The following is a 15839-nucleotide window of genomic DNA, read 5'->3' as shown; positions in this document are numbered from 1 at the left end:
CCACCACTGACTGCTCTGACAGGGATCACGATAGAGGGTCCCAGACAGAGATGGAGAAAAATGTAGAACAAAATTCTAACTCACAAAAAGAAAAAAAAAAAAAACAGACTTGCTGGTCTGACAGAGACTGGAGAAACCCCTAGAGTATGGCCCCCAGACACCCTTATAGCTCAGTAATGAACCTCACTCCTGAGGTTCACCCTTCAGCTAAAGATTAGACAGGCCCATAAAACAAAATAAGACTAAATGAGCATACCAGCCCAGGGGCAAGACCAAGAAGGCAGGAGGGTACAGGAAAGCTGGTAAAGGGGAACCCAGGGTTGAGAAGGGGAGGATGTTGACATGTCATGGGATTGGCAACCAATGTCACAAAGCACTATGTGTATTAGTTGTTTAATGAAAAGCTACTTTGCTCTGTAAAACTTCATCTAAAGTACAATTAAAAAAAAAATTTAAAAAAATCTACGTTTAGGTATAAAACAAGTAATTAGAGTGCACTCAACTCAGTGAAACTTTTACAATTGTGGAGAACATGGAACAGCTCCCTTTCTGTTTTTTATAAATGAAATCACATGCTATGACTTGTTTTTTACATGCATCCAATTTGCATATTCCTTCAGATTAGAAAAAGCAGATCCATCTAATTCTTTCAATGGATGTATAGAATTCCATTGTACAAGCAATATCATCAAACATGTTACCTACTAATAAGCAGTCAGGTTATCTTAAGTCCTTTGTTTAAAAAATGACATATTATTGGGAATTTTAAAAATATGGTTTTAAAATCTCTATCTAAAGTAATTTCTCAGATATGTTTATTCTTTTAACATATGTTTTATCTAAATTCTATCATCTAATTTTATGTTATATTTCTTTTTAGTACATCTTTTATTTACTATCTTTTACTATAGGGTCCATTTTTTTTTGTTTTGTTTTATTTTGTGTCTTTTATTTTCTTTGTGGTAGGAGTTTCTCATTGTGGTAACCATTATAACTTCAAATAAAAATTTAAACAGTTTTTAAAAACTTACCTGTTTTTGATACCGAATTCTGAAAAATGCTTATATTAGCATACATAAAGTTCCTCCCAACTTGTATCTTTCAAATACCAGATTTGCATTAGCATAATTTAATTACTATTTATTTTTACTATATTCGGTAGATTTGTTTACTCACTATGTTCCTTTATAAGAGGAGTCTCCATTCCAGAGTATTTTGTGTAGATTAATATCTTGGTTGGTTGAATGTCATTAGGAATTTTTTTTTTCAGAGAATTCACATTGGTGCTATGTTTCAGTACTGTTATTTTTTAAAAAATATATTTTGACTAATAAATAAATTCAACTTGATTGGCTTTAATTTATATATGTGTGTATATATATCTATATATATGAAGCCCTGGTGGCTCAGTGGTTAAGAGCTCAGCTGCGAACCAAAAGGTCAGCAGTTCAAATCCACCAGCCGCTCCTTGGAAACCCTAGGCAGCTCTACTCTGTCCTGTAGGGTCAATATGAGTCTGAATTGACTCATGGCAACAGATTTGGGTTCTGGATACATACATACTGATAATTCTGCCATGCCCTTTTCATTCTCTCCAGCCTCTGCCCTTTTGGGAGGGAAACTCTGTCAGTATTGATCTAGTATCTTTGCCATTGAATACTTTCATGGAGAATTCTGAGTCCAAACTAATTTTTATTCCTTTTGGTAAATTTATTAGTTTTTTCCCCTTTTCATAATTTTTTTTCTTTAAAAAATAATGTTCAGCATTTTCACTATTTTTTTCTTTCCTGGAACTCTGTTCCTTTTTGACTTGTACATTCAGCTTTTCTTCACTTAATTTACATCTTTAAATATTTTTTGGTTCCATTTACTCTGTTACCTTCTCTGTGCTTTAGATCTCCCTTTGTTTTCCCCCATATTTATAATTTTTCCCTAATCACTTCTATTTTTTGTTCCTTTTCAGATATATTCAACCCCATATGCCTTGCTCTGGGTAGTGGAAATAGCCCCACACAGGGTATCTTTTGTTGCCTCATGGCCTTTACATTATTCTAGCAAAGGATCTTTAATTTAGAGACCATCTCAAGAATAGATTTGACGCATTGAACACTAATGACTGAAGAACAGATGAGTTGTGGCATGACACCAAGGACATCATACATGAAGAAAGCAAAAGGTCATTAAAAAGACAGGAAAGAAAGAAAAGACTAAAATGGATGTCAGAAGACTCTCTGAAACTTGCTGTTAAACATCGAGCAGCTAAAGCAAAAGGAAGAAATAATTCAGTGAAAGAACTGGACAGAAGATTTCAAAGGGCAGCTGGAGAAGACAAAGTAAATTATTATAATGACATGTGTAAAGAGCTGGAGAGAGAAAACCAAAAGGGAAGAACATGGTCGGCATTCCTCAAGATGAAAGAACTGAAGAGAAAATTCCAGCCTCAATTCTATGGGAAAAATATTAAGCGATGCAGGAAGCATCAAAAGATGATGGAAAGAATACAGAGTCATTATACCAAAAAGAATTTGTCGACGTTCAACCATTTCAGGAGGTAGCATATGATCAGGAACCAATGGTACTGAAGGAAGAAGTCCAAGCTACACTGTAGACATTGGCGAAAAACAAGGCTCCAGGAACTGATGGAATATCAATTGAGATGTTTCAGCAAATGGATGCAGTGCTGAAAGTACTCACTTATCTATGCCAAGAAATTTGGAAGATAGCTGCCTGGCCAACTGACTGGAAGAGATCCATATATATGCCTATTTCCAAGAAAGGTGATCCAACCAAATGTGGAAATTATCGAACAATATCATTAATATCACACCCAAGTAAAATTTTGCTAAAGATCATTCAAAAGCGGCTGCAGCAGTATGTCAACAGGGAACTGCCAGAAGTTCAGGCTGGATTCAGAAGAGGACGTGGAACCAGGGATATTATTGCTGATGTCAGATGGATCCTGGCTGAAAGCAGAGAATACCAGAAAGATGTTTACCTGTTTTTTATTGACTATGCAAAGGCCTTCAATTGTGTGGATGATAAATTATGGATAACATTGCGAAGAATGGGAATTCCAGAACACTTAACTGTACTTATGAGGAACCTGTACATAGATCAAGAGGCAGTTGTTCAGACAGAACAAGGGGATACTGCGTGGTTTAAAGTCAGGAAAGGTGTGCGTCAAGGTTGCACCCTTTCACCATACCTATTCAATCTGCACGCTGAGCAAATAATCCAAGAAGCTGGACTGTATGAAGAAGAAAGGGGCATCAGGATTGGAGGAAGACTCATTAACAACCTGGGATATGCAGATGACACAACCTTGCTTGCTGAAAAAGCATTTACTGGTGAAGATCAAAGACCACAGCCTTCAGTATGGATTACACCTCAACATAAAGAAAACAAAAATCCTCACAGCTGGACCAATAAGCATCATCATGATAAATGGAGAAAAGATTAAAGTTGTCAAGGATTTCATTTTACTTGGATCCACAATCAACACCCATGGAAGCAGCAGTCAGGAAATCAAAAGACACATTGCATTGGGCAAATCTGCTGCAAAAGACCTCTTTAAAGTGTTGAAAAGCAAAGATGTCACCTTGAAGACTAACGTGCGCCTGGCCCAAGCCATGGTATTTTCAGTCGCATCATATGCATGCAAAAGCTAAACAATGAATACAAAGACGGAAGAAGAATTGATGCCTTTGAATTGTGGTGTTGGCGAAGAATATTGAATATACCATGGACCGCCAAAAGAACGAACAAATCTGTCTTGGAAGAAGTACAACCAGAATGCTGCTTAGAAGAAGGATGGCGAGACTACGTCTTACATACTTTGGACATGTTATCAGGAAGGACAAGTCCTTGGAGAAGGACATCATGCTTGGTAAAGTAGAGGGTCAGCGAAAAGAGGAACGAAAAAGAAGCCCTCAAGGAGATGGATTGACACAGCGGCTGCAACAATGGGTTCAAGCATAACAATGATTGTGAGCATGGGGCAGGACCTGGCAGTGTTTCGTTCTGTGGTGTATAGGGTCGCTATGAGTCGGAACCGACTTGACAGCACCTAATAACAACAACAACTTGTGTCTCTGGTATTTGAATTGAGGAGAATCTGTAATTGTTACAGACCTGAATGAGTGTATGTTATCTCTTGGCATATTTCATAAATTTGGCCAGAAATGTACTGTCTTTGATAGCTGTCTGAGAAAGTATTATTTAATCGTAGCAATTTTTATTTGCATTGCTGATACATTTTTTCCTCTATTTGATGAGTTTCATGAGGAGGAATAAACGTGTCTTTTGTCAGTCGTATTTTATTGGAAATCTATGACCTGAATTGTTTTCAAAGGTTCCTTAAGCGTACACATAGGTAGTGATGGTCCCTAAAGCCCTAATTCCCAGGATGGAAAATTTATCTGAGATAAATGCCATATTCAGCTGGCTAGTGGGAAGAGTAAAACAGAAATTTAAAGTAAGAGAGGAAAGTATAATACTGGAATACATAATTTAAAAATTTCCTCTGACTTTCTAAAATAAAATACTTTCCTTCAATTTCTCCTCCCCTCTTGACCTTAATTTCCCAAAGGAGTGATGTTAGTACAGTGGGGTGTGAGAACTAATGATTTCAAGGAAAAAGAGGCAAAATATTGGAATAAAGATCTAAAAGAATACATAGGTCTGCCAAATCTAGCTGGACTTGGCAGGAAAACATGAGCAGAACCAATTCTCCCGTTATGAAGTTAGACTACGTTCAAAAAGATTAAAGAGAATTTAAACTTGCTGAACCACATCACTTATCTAACTGAAACAACACAGAATTTGTATTCAAAGACTGAAACAAAATTTTCCACTTTTAATTCTTTAATATAATAAAGGATCTGATGTATGAAGTAAAATAATTTGTCTTCCATGCAAAATGGCAGAAAATTTCAAATGATTTTGCATGTCCTATCTGGTGGAAAATGAACATTAAAGATAATTGTGCTGAACGGAATAATAAATATTTAGATTGGGAAAGATTCAGTTATGTGAACCAAGAGATGATGCCACCTGCTAAAGTCATTCTTAGAGTTCACTTAAGAAATCTTTGAAGGTTTGACTATATTAAGAGATGAGAAAGAAAGGGCCTTGAGACCAATGGTAAAAATTTAGAAAATGATTGGTTTATGACTCTATGGTTTAAACCTACCAAACAGAATAATTGAATTCAAGAGAAAAAAAAAAAAAAGACCTCTAGATAGGAATTGAAATATTTTCTGCATATGTATAAGGAGCTGCAAAGTGGTCTGCAAAAGAGAAGAAGAAAGAACATTGTGCATAGGTATCACACTTTTTCAGAAGTTTATAAAAAGCCATGCAGAAGCTCTCAGTCCATCACACATGCTATAAAACTTAGTAGAGAGCTATAAGCCTAAGGAAAACAACTGAACAATCAACTTTTCAATTTCAACAACCCTGTGTCTCCATTATTTGTCAGAGGAAGAGAGATGGGAGGACTACTTTTTCTCAACTGCTTTTCTCCATTTGTTCTGCCTAGCTCCATTACTTTATGGTCATGAAAAATGTATCAGCATCAGTTAAAAAAATTCTTCTTTAATCCAATGTCAATAAAAATTAATTGTACAATAATCATTAAAGCTAATTTAAGAAAAGAAACATGTTGTCTTTTTATCAATTTTTCTATTATTTAGTGTTCTTTATTATTTTATATAAATGCTTATTTTAGATATATATTGTAAAAACTTAATAAGATCATTCATGACCTTGAATCTACTAATTCCATTTTCCCCTCCACATAAATCCTTAATTTCCTCGATCAATAATTCTTTAACAGCTTTCAAACTAACCTTAGTGGCTGGGGAAGAACTTTTAAAATTATAGTGTAGATTCCATAGAAATAGTTAACTATTTCCACGAAATTTTTGTGGAAAAATAAAATCTAGAATTTTTTTTAAAAAAAGTGTCAGTCTTAAGCTACTTAAGTATTGTCTTGATTACATTCATGAACAGGAATATAAATTTTAATCAAAGTTAAAAATTTTAGAGTAGTCACAGGCATAAAACTCAATGCTATGCTTTTTTGACCATGCTATCATTCATTAACTGCAGTTCTTAAAAACAAAATCCTTTCAGATTTGTACAATGTAGAAATTCCTTCTCCTGGTGTAAAGATTAGTAATAAATAATAAAAACATATATATTTTTATTGTAATCAAGTTTTCTGCCTTATTTTAAACCTATGGAAAAAATTACAGACCAATATACTGCTGATTATGAAAAACCATTTTTGGATTTCCATTGTTATTTTAATGTTGCTCTGTCTTTTTAGCATATTGTTACTGTTAGAACATAAAGTAAAACATAGTAATTCAGTGAGATTAAATTGAGGAAGAAAAGTTATATACTTCCTCCTTAAATTTAAGCTTTCTGTGATGTAATAAATATTTGCGAAGTAATCATAACTCATATACCTGCCGATGCTACAAAACTTGCTACTCAAGATAGATTATAAAATTTAAAAAAGATCTATTGTTCTATAGAGTTAGTGTATCAATTAAACAGAATTCCTGCTCAGAGAACACTTCTAGGATTGATCATGAATTGGACTATTGAAGGTGCCAACTGTTATTATATAATAACTTTTACACTAAGACTGGATTTTCCCAAAAACTCAGTTTTTCATTCAAGTATTTGAAGCTTAGAATATATTTCCCCAATGACATAATGTTTGAAAACCTAGTTACTCCTCTATCAACCCTATTAATCCATGTATATCTTAATCTCAAAACTAATGCTTTTGTGCAACCAAAACTGTTGTTTAATTTTTTTTTTTAATTTTTTCCCCTAAAACTATTCATGTTAGTGATTTCAGAGACAACTTTCTTTCAATCTATTCCATCGAGGTCTCTAGTACTTCTTGTCTCCAGCATTCACATCTTTTTCTTGTAGGGAAGGAGTCCCATCACCTAGGGAGACAGGGGTCAGTGGAAAATTAGAAACAGAAATGTTGGCATCTAAATTTGGGCATTTGTTCGATTCAATTCAATGAAATATGCCAAACCTCATTTCTATGTTTTTTATTATGCTGAGAGGTATAGAGAACACAAAGTACAAAGCCGAATGAGACCCATTCTCTTACCTCAAGGAGCTTGAAGTCTAAGTAGGAGCAAAGAGATGAAGTTTCCTCTGAAATTAAACATAGTCTGGTAAGCACCAAATAGATGATTTAAGTAAAATTGCAGGAGGGAAAGTATTGAACACATTTGCTTGAGGAATCGTGGAAAGTTCATAGAGCAGGCAACATTTGAGATGGACCTTGAAAGGTAGAGTTGGGAGTGTGGCCTCCATGGACAGAAGTAATGTTTCGACAGTCAGTTTTGAAGAAGGGCACAGCTGTTCAGCTCCTAATTCTGAAGATGTTAGGAAAATGAAGATGAAAATTAGAAAGAGAGAGCATCCTCTGGATTTATGCCTTCTTCCCTATGATTGTGACCATGACAGATCTGTACCCATGATTTTACTAAGAAATTAAGACCAGGCTGGGAATGACAAAAATTTTTGTCTGCACTTGAACATAAGTTTAATTGAAGTCAAGATTTTGAATAAACAGTGGGATAAGTATCTACTTTAAAACTGTTATTTTTAATAAACCTTTTTTTAATCTTTTCTCATTAAAAATAAATAAGTAATTATGTTAGTTCCAGAAAAATGAGAAGATACTAATAGAAAAAAAATCAAATTATTCCAAATCAAGACTTCGGTGAAATATGTCAATGTAAAAACAGGCATTCAGTCTTCTATGAAACCATAGCAGTATCCAAATAAAACTAAGAATATAAAAATAATGTAATAGCTTTGTGGCTGTGTGAAAGTTTCAACACTACTCTGTAAACTCTGAACCATTTCTCTGAGCTACATTATAGATGAGACTTTTTTGAAAATCTCCAGGGACTGAAGGCAGCCTGTTTTTTTTGAAAGTAAATACAAGGCATAGACTAATATCATAAATAATATAATTAGAAAGGGTGAAAGAGGAAAAAGTAGATGATGGGAGAAATGGAGACCATACTAGAATAAAGTAGGCTGACGTAATAAATAGAACTCAAAATTTCGATGTCTTAAAAAACAGTTTATTTCTTTCTCATGAAACAGTCTTGGGCTGTTACTCAGATTGATAGTTGACCTTTCTCTATGCAGAGATCCAGGGCAGACTGATGATTGCTCTGCCATCTTGACTATGGATTCCAACCTGGGGCGTCACCATCACCCAGAAGGGCATTATGATGGAGATAATAAGCATGAAGGATTGCTCATGGGAGGCTTATACAGGCCAATCCTGGAAGTGGTACACATTATTTCTCCTTATAGTTCATTAATTGAAGCAGTCACATGTCCACACCCAACTGCAAGAGAGACTAGTAACTGTAGCCTAGCTGTGTCCCCAAGAAGAGGAAACTAATATTAATTTTGTTGCCTGTTAGCTGGCTTGTTTATTTTTTCAGTAAACAGCTAACCATCCCTGCCAGAGATTATTTGACTTTTGGTCTTATTTGCTATTTGATTGTGGCTATATGGAAGAAGAGGAGCCCTGGTGGTGAAGTGGTTAGGGGCTCAAGCTGCTAACCAAAAGGTTGGCAATTTGAATCCACCAGCAGTTCCTTGGAAATCCTATGGGGCAGTTCTACTCTGTCCTATACGGTCACTATGAGTCGGAATCAACTCGATGGTACACCACCACAGCAACATATGGAAGAAAATCTCTGGGTGGATGTAATATGTTTTACTTGATGCTTGCTGACTTCTCTGCAGCAAATACACATTATGAGTGTAACAAAAACTAAACAAGGTGAAAACTGGGATTTATTACTATTGGATATCTCACATACTAATTAGGAGGCCTGGAGTAGCAGGTTTTGATGCCACTCTGACAGGAATAATGCAGCCAGGAAAACTGCTCAATCACATAATGGGAATGTTCTAGCAGAAACATTACTGTCATTAGTGCCCTTCGCTCTACACCTACAGATCTTGGCCTTGCCAGCCCCTCACAATCATGTGGGCCAATTCCTTGAAGTAAATCTCTCTCTCTCTCTCTTTCAATATATTTATTTTTGTATACTTTTTAGATAGGCAATCACATGTGCAAATCATGATATTTGTCTCTTCCTTTCTAATATTTATACCTCTTTTTTATTCCCTTGTCTACAGCATTGACTATTTTATCAAAATAATTCAAAATAATGTATGCTCTTTCAGGACATCTCTAAATAAAGCGGATAAATACTTGATGATACTTGTAGGCATAAGGCTTATTTTAAGAAAATGTTTGATAATAAGAAATTACAGTTGAGCCCAAATATTTTGCTGACCCTGTTAATTAGGGAGTCATTTTTATGATGTCTCTAGGAGAGAATCAGTATTTCTATGACTCCAGCATGAAACAGTCATGTGATTAAACTGATAATTTATGTAAACTTTTATTGTAACAAAATTATTTCATATGCCGAATAGTAAAGAGGAGAAACCAAAATCGCAAGTGGTTCCATTGCTAAGAATAAAATAAAATAGATTTGGTATCTATTTATGTATCTATCTTTATGTTGTTGTTCTGCTGTTCTTAGTTGAGGTTGACTCAGTGCTGACTCATGACAGTCACATGCGTTACAGAGTAGAACTGCTCCGTAGGATTTTCTTGGCAGTAATCTTAACATAAGCAGATCACCAGGTCTATCTTCCGTGGTACTGCTGGGTGAGTTCAAACCACCAACTTTTAGTTTAGCAGCCCAGTGCTAACCATTTGTGCCACCTAGAGATCTATTTTTATGTAGTTGTAGATATGTAGATATGTATATGGAGTCCCTGGGTGGTGCAAATTGTTAAGTGCTTGATTACTAGCCAAAAGGTTGGAGGCCTAAGCCTACTCAGAGGCGCCTCAGAAGACAGGCCTGGCGATCTGCTTCCAAATGGTCACAGCCTTGAAAACCTTATGAAGCAGTTCTAGCGTGTGTATCTGGAGTCACTGTCAGTCAGAATCAACTTGACAGCAACTAACAACAGACATGTATACACACACACACTTAGACCATATGTAATTTTCATATGATAGCATATGGTAACTTAGATCATGATAATTTTGCAGATGCTACTTACTAGTAAACCCAAAGTATATTTTTGCATCAATTAATCTATGACATTCCAGTGCACTCATTGCTATAATCTATTTATCTATGCTAGAAAGACTATAACTCCAACCATCAGTTTATGAGGGTGCCTGATTCCTTCACATCTAAGCTAACATTCTACTCTATACTAAAAAAAAATCTTAACTGAATATATATATTTTTTAATTTAAGTCTTCTTGTTTAAAGACCTTTAATAGATGAAATTCTATTTTATCTGGATTATTAAGAAGTATGTTATTATGGGTCAGCTAAATAGTACTTTAAGTCAGTATACTTCTATATTTTCTGTCATGTAGACTGATTAACAAGTAAGTACAATTTGTTTCCTCATGTTGAATTTCACTGACTTACAAGTAAAATACCCAAACCAAGTAATAAATTTTAAATTCATTCAGATTCTAGCAGAGTAATGATGCACAGAGGAAAGATTAATCAGAATAAGAACAGTTGTCAAACGAATTTTTATGGGATCCCTCAGCATATAACTTCTACAGAAGTTTGTGAAAATTTTCCATTCTTATACTAAATTTTCATGATATAATATCAGTTAATGTTTGATATAGAATGTGAGTGGATAACAGAAGTCAACATTTGCTTTTAAAGTTTTAGAGAATATTGAAGCATTCCTAGCTGTAACCCAAAGTTCTGAGTCAAATGGAATAGTATAGACTGGGTAAATGTGGCCAATCTAAAGATTTTGAGCATCAAGAGCAGAAATTTTATATGTAGCTGTCTTTGTGTATTTTAAATATATCAGAAATTTTTATGTATTTTGAGAAAAAGTTTCAACTGGTTCAGCTCCTATTTATTATCCTAAATGCTCAGGATATGCCGAACTGAATCAAGCGGAACTTTTACATTTTAGTTCTATATAGTTTCTATCACCATAAGGCTTAAAAATCACGTTTCTTTTTACAAAAATAATAGATGCTAGAAACTTTAGAAATATAGACAAGAAAAATCAACTAAAAACACCCTATTTTGCCATAATAATGGTAGTGTTTTAGGGTTTTGCCTTCCAGATACATGCATACACACAATGAGAAGCATACTAAAAATATTGTTTTGTAAAGTGATCTTTCACTTAATTTTTAAACCTATATCCATTTCATTACATTTCTTTAAATCACATTATCAACAATTACAGAGTACTCTAGTTTGTACTTCTTAGCATAACTCATGTGACAATTTTTTCCTCGATATTTTTGCGTTTATAAAGAATGTGTAAAAACGTCCTTGTGACTTAACCTTTATGTATGTTCTCAGTTATTTTCTTATGATATCTTTCTAGAAACGGAGTTTCTTAGGAAAGTATTTAATGGAATTTTTGTGTGGAAATTGTATTCAAATTATCCATTTTAGGGAATAGGTCATATTCCCTAGATAAAATGCAATTTAATTAGAAATTAATAACCAAAAGACAAATAAAAATCCCCATATATTTGGAAATTAAGAAATTAAACACAAAAGTACCCAATCTCAAGTTAAAATATAAAACCTATAGAAGATTTTATATCGTTCTAGGAACAAGATTGAAAATTAAATAAGTAAATAAATAGAAGCCAATAAAATTCACGGTATGATATGAATTTCATGTTGTCATAAAAAATAATTACATATATTTGTGTGTGTGTGTAAAGTTTAAAGATCACTGGAGATTCAGAGGCTAAAATGAAGGTAGATGCATATTGAACACGAAGTCTAACTTTTTAGAGAATCACTACTGTGGCTGGTCCCATTTCACTTGGAGAAATATTTTCTAGAAATTTTGCCAAGAATCAAATCATGTACAGCCTCAGAATAGGGCTACTGTGTGCTACGTTTCTAAGATACTTAAGAGATTACACTAAAGCTATACTCTAGTGACTGAACAAAATTTGTTCATTTTTCTATGTCTTGACTTTGGAATGTTAAAACAATTTCACTGACTTGATTACAATGGCTGTACCTAACAACCTTGTAAAAAGAGATTAAACCTTTAGGATTCAAATGACCAAGCTTAATGAGAGGCTATCGTAAACGGCTGCATATTGCTAGTGCTTTTAAGACTTGAAAAACTGGCAAATCAAGGCAAGCATTGTTCTTTTGTGACCTGATTTACAAATATTAATTCAGCTGCAGCATTCACATTATTTTTTGATTTTCCTCATGATTTTCTCGTAATGAGGTTAAAAGAAAAACATAAAATAAAAGTAATAATTATGAAAATTTGATTTCTATCAGGTAGGGAAGGTAATCCATTGAAAACTAGTTATTCATCTCATTCGTTCATTTATTCTTTTATTAATTATTGTGCATTCTATATTCCAGGTACTGAGTTAGACATTGGAGATGCCAATATGAAGAAGGCATTGCATTTTGGAGGAGAAAGAGAAACAAATCTTTGTGACAATACAACGTGATAGGTGCTATAACAAATAAATAAAAAAACAAACCCGTTGCCATCAAGTTGATTCCGACTCATAGGAAGGCAGTATTCTTTAGTATTTGAGAGCTTGAGATCTCATTTCATACCGGATGCATTCAAAGCTTGCTCCATATCTCACTAGCCTAGTGATGTTGGACTCGAGTAACCCTTTTGTGCCAGTTTCCTCACCTGTAATATGAGGATAACAGTACATACATTAAGTGATTATTTTGAGGAGTAAATGAGGTAATGTCTATCTCTACCCTAGTTTTTGACATGTAATTACACATTAGTGCTAGTTATTGCTGTTGTTGTCCTTGTTATGAAAGAATAATTGTGCTAAAAGATCAAAGAGGAAGGAGTGACTAATGCAAGGTGAGAAGGGAATGGATCATTATTAGGCTTCACAAAACAGATGCCTTTTGTTTCGGAACTTGAAGTAGTGGCTAGAGGAAGAAGAGAAGGAAGGCACTCCAAGGGGGCAGGGAAGGCAAACAGTGCAGATCAGTGAGGTGTGAAAAAGCAGAATAGGTTCAGAGTACAGTGACCTGTTATATTGTGCCCGTTGTGTATGGTGAGAAATTTGAACTTTATCTTGGAGGCTTTTAAGCCTTTTAAGAAAAGATGTAACATGATTATATTTGCATGTCAGAAAAACAGTGTAGTAAGAGATCTGAATGTGTGTAGAAGGGATTAGAGATAGAGTTAAGAGAGTCACTGTAATTGTCCAGATGTGAGATGTTGAAGACTAGAACTAATGCTATAGGATAAAAGATGTAGACCAGGGCATATGTTCACAAGTTATTTAAGATATTTGTTATGAAAAGATGAGATTTGAAGCTGACTCACAGATTGCTGGTTTGTGCCAGAGTCAATGATGATGCTGTTAGCCAAGATAGGAAAAATAATGATGTTATTAAATATTTTTGGCCTACAATTTTTTTATTGTGATAAGTTTACACATAATAAAATTAGGCATTTCAAGATTTTTTATATGTATAATTCAGTGATGTTGATTTTGTTTATCAACTTTTTTCTCATTGCTCTTAACAGAATCTCACTGCCTTTAAGCAATGATTCTCTTTCCCTCTCCCTCCAACCCCTGGTAACTGCTAATAAACTTTGATCTCTATACATTTGCCTATTCCAGGTATTTCAAAACAGTATTTGTCCTTTTATGACTGACTTATTTCTCTCAGCATAATGTTTTCAAGGTTCTTCCATGCTGTAGCCTGTATCAGAACTCCATTTCTCTTTATGGCTGAATAGTTTTACAATGGAACGGTATGTAGGCATGTACTGCATTTTGTTTATCCATTCATCTGTTGATGAATACTTTTGTTGTTTCCACCTTTTAGCTATTGTGAATAATGGTTCAATGAACCTTGGTGAACAAATATTTGGTTATGTTCCCACTTTGAATTCTTTTAAGTATATAACTAGAAATGGAATTGCTGGATTGTATGGTAATTTTATGTTTAATTTTTTGAGGAATAGCCAAACTATTTCCACAGTAGTTGTAACGTTTTACAATCCCATCAGCAATGGAAGAAGGTTCCGATTTTTCTACTTCCTTGCCAGCACCTGTTATTTTCCACTTTTTTGATCATAGCCGTCTTAGTTGGGATCAAGTGATACCTCATTGTGGTTTTGATTTATATTTCCCTAATGACTAATGACACTGAGCATTTTATCATGTGTTTGTTGATCACTTGCATTTCTTCTTTGGTAAAATGTCTATTTAGATCCTTTGCCCTTTTTTGATTAGTTTGTCTTTTTGTTGTTGTTAGAGTTCTTTTTATTCAATATTCATTCAGCTCTTAATTTGTGCCAGTCTCTGCTCCAAGTGCTTTTCATGTATTGACCCATTTAATTCTAACAACAATACTACACAATAATATTATTTCCATTTTACAGATGAGAAGAATATAGGACATGAAGAGTAAGTAATTTGCCCAGCATCACATAGCTAGTGACTAGTAAAATGGAATTCCAAATGTGGCCAAATAGCTGCAAAGTCTATGCCTTTAAGCTCCATGCTATATAGCCTCCCTACCAAAGAGAAAAGCAGTTTGAGGAGATCATTAGTGTTATGAAGATGAATAAATCCTAGCACCAGGAAAGGACTCAAAATGATGACTTTGACATCCTTGCTACAGCATGCTATACATTTACAGTGCTAACACAGCACCACTCTGAATCATCACTGCAATCACTCATCAATTTGACTTTGTATTCATTATATATGTCCATTACTTTCAACCAACGGAATACTAACCCCATCAAAAATAACGTGGCCTTAATCTGGAGTGACTTATTCTTCATAAATACACGCTTGCTCTAGTGGTTAGCTACCACTTTCATTTTAAATGTTCCTGTTACCTACAGTGTTGAACTTTGTTCTGTCTCCTTATAAATGGAGACATTTTGCTTCTTTTATATTCCTCATATATATGGTTAATTAGATATTTATTCATTGATGTAGATCAGGGTGCTGGAACCTAAATACAATCCTAAACTTGTGTCTGAAGAAACGATAAAGATCCTCTCGAAATTCTATATTGGCTTATTACTATATACTGGTATTAGCTGGATGCTTTTATCTATGGTAATGAACTCTTACATATGCTAATGAACAACTCCGGACCTATAATATTTTTTGATCTATATTTTCAAGGGACTCAATGTATATACCAAACCATAAAATGTTAATATATCATTTAACTTAATAAATGGCTGCATATATTGAAATTAACTCAAGGGCTAGGCAAATTTATACATCTGATGGGAATTCAACCTTTTCTGATTATGTAGTTTCCACAAGCCTCATTTCAGTGATCACACATTTCTTAGCGATAATATATCAACAACTTGAATACAGGTCTTGGAATGAATGGATAGTTTACTTAGATGACATGAAAGGGTAACAAAACAGTTGCATATCTATTACTGGTTTCAAATTACTATAATTAAAGTGTTTATTACCAAATTATTGTTGTAAACTACGACACATAAATAAAATAAAAGTACAAGTTTCAATTGCCCACATACCAAACCAACCTAAGCAGTGATTAAGTAAGAATGTAATGAAATGTACAATATAGCACATACATAATGCAAAATCTTTATCAGAAATTGCATTCTTGTATTAATGTTACTTGAATTTGGAGACTGGAAATCTTTACCTATTTAGCTTTCTTTCTTGTTCTGCATAGAGGTTATTTCAAACCTTCTCCATTCTATTAAAT

Source organism: Trichechus manatus, unplaced genomic scaffold, assembly GCF_000243295.1.
Source record: "Trichechus manatus latirostris isolate Lorelei unplaced genomic scaffold, TriManLat1.0 scaffold00017, whole genome shotgun sequence".
Taxonomy (NCBI): domain Eukaryota; kingdom Metazoa; phylum Chordata; class Mammalia; order Sirenia; family Trichechidae; genus Trichechus; species Trichechus manatus.
This window is presented reverse-complemented; position numbering follows the sequence as displayed.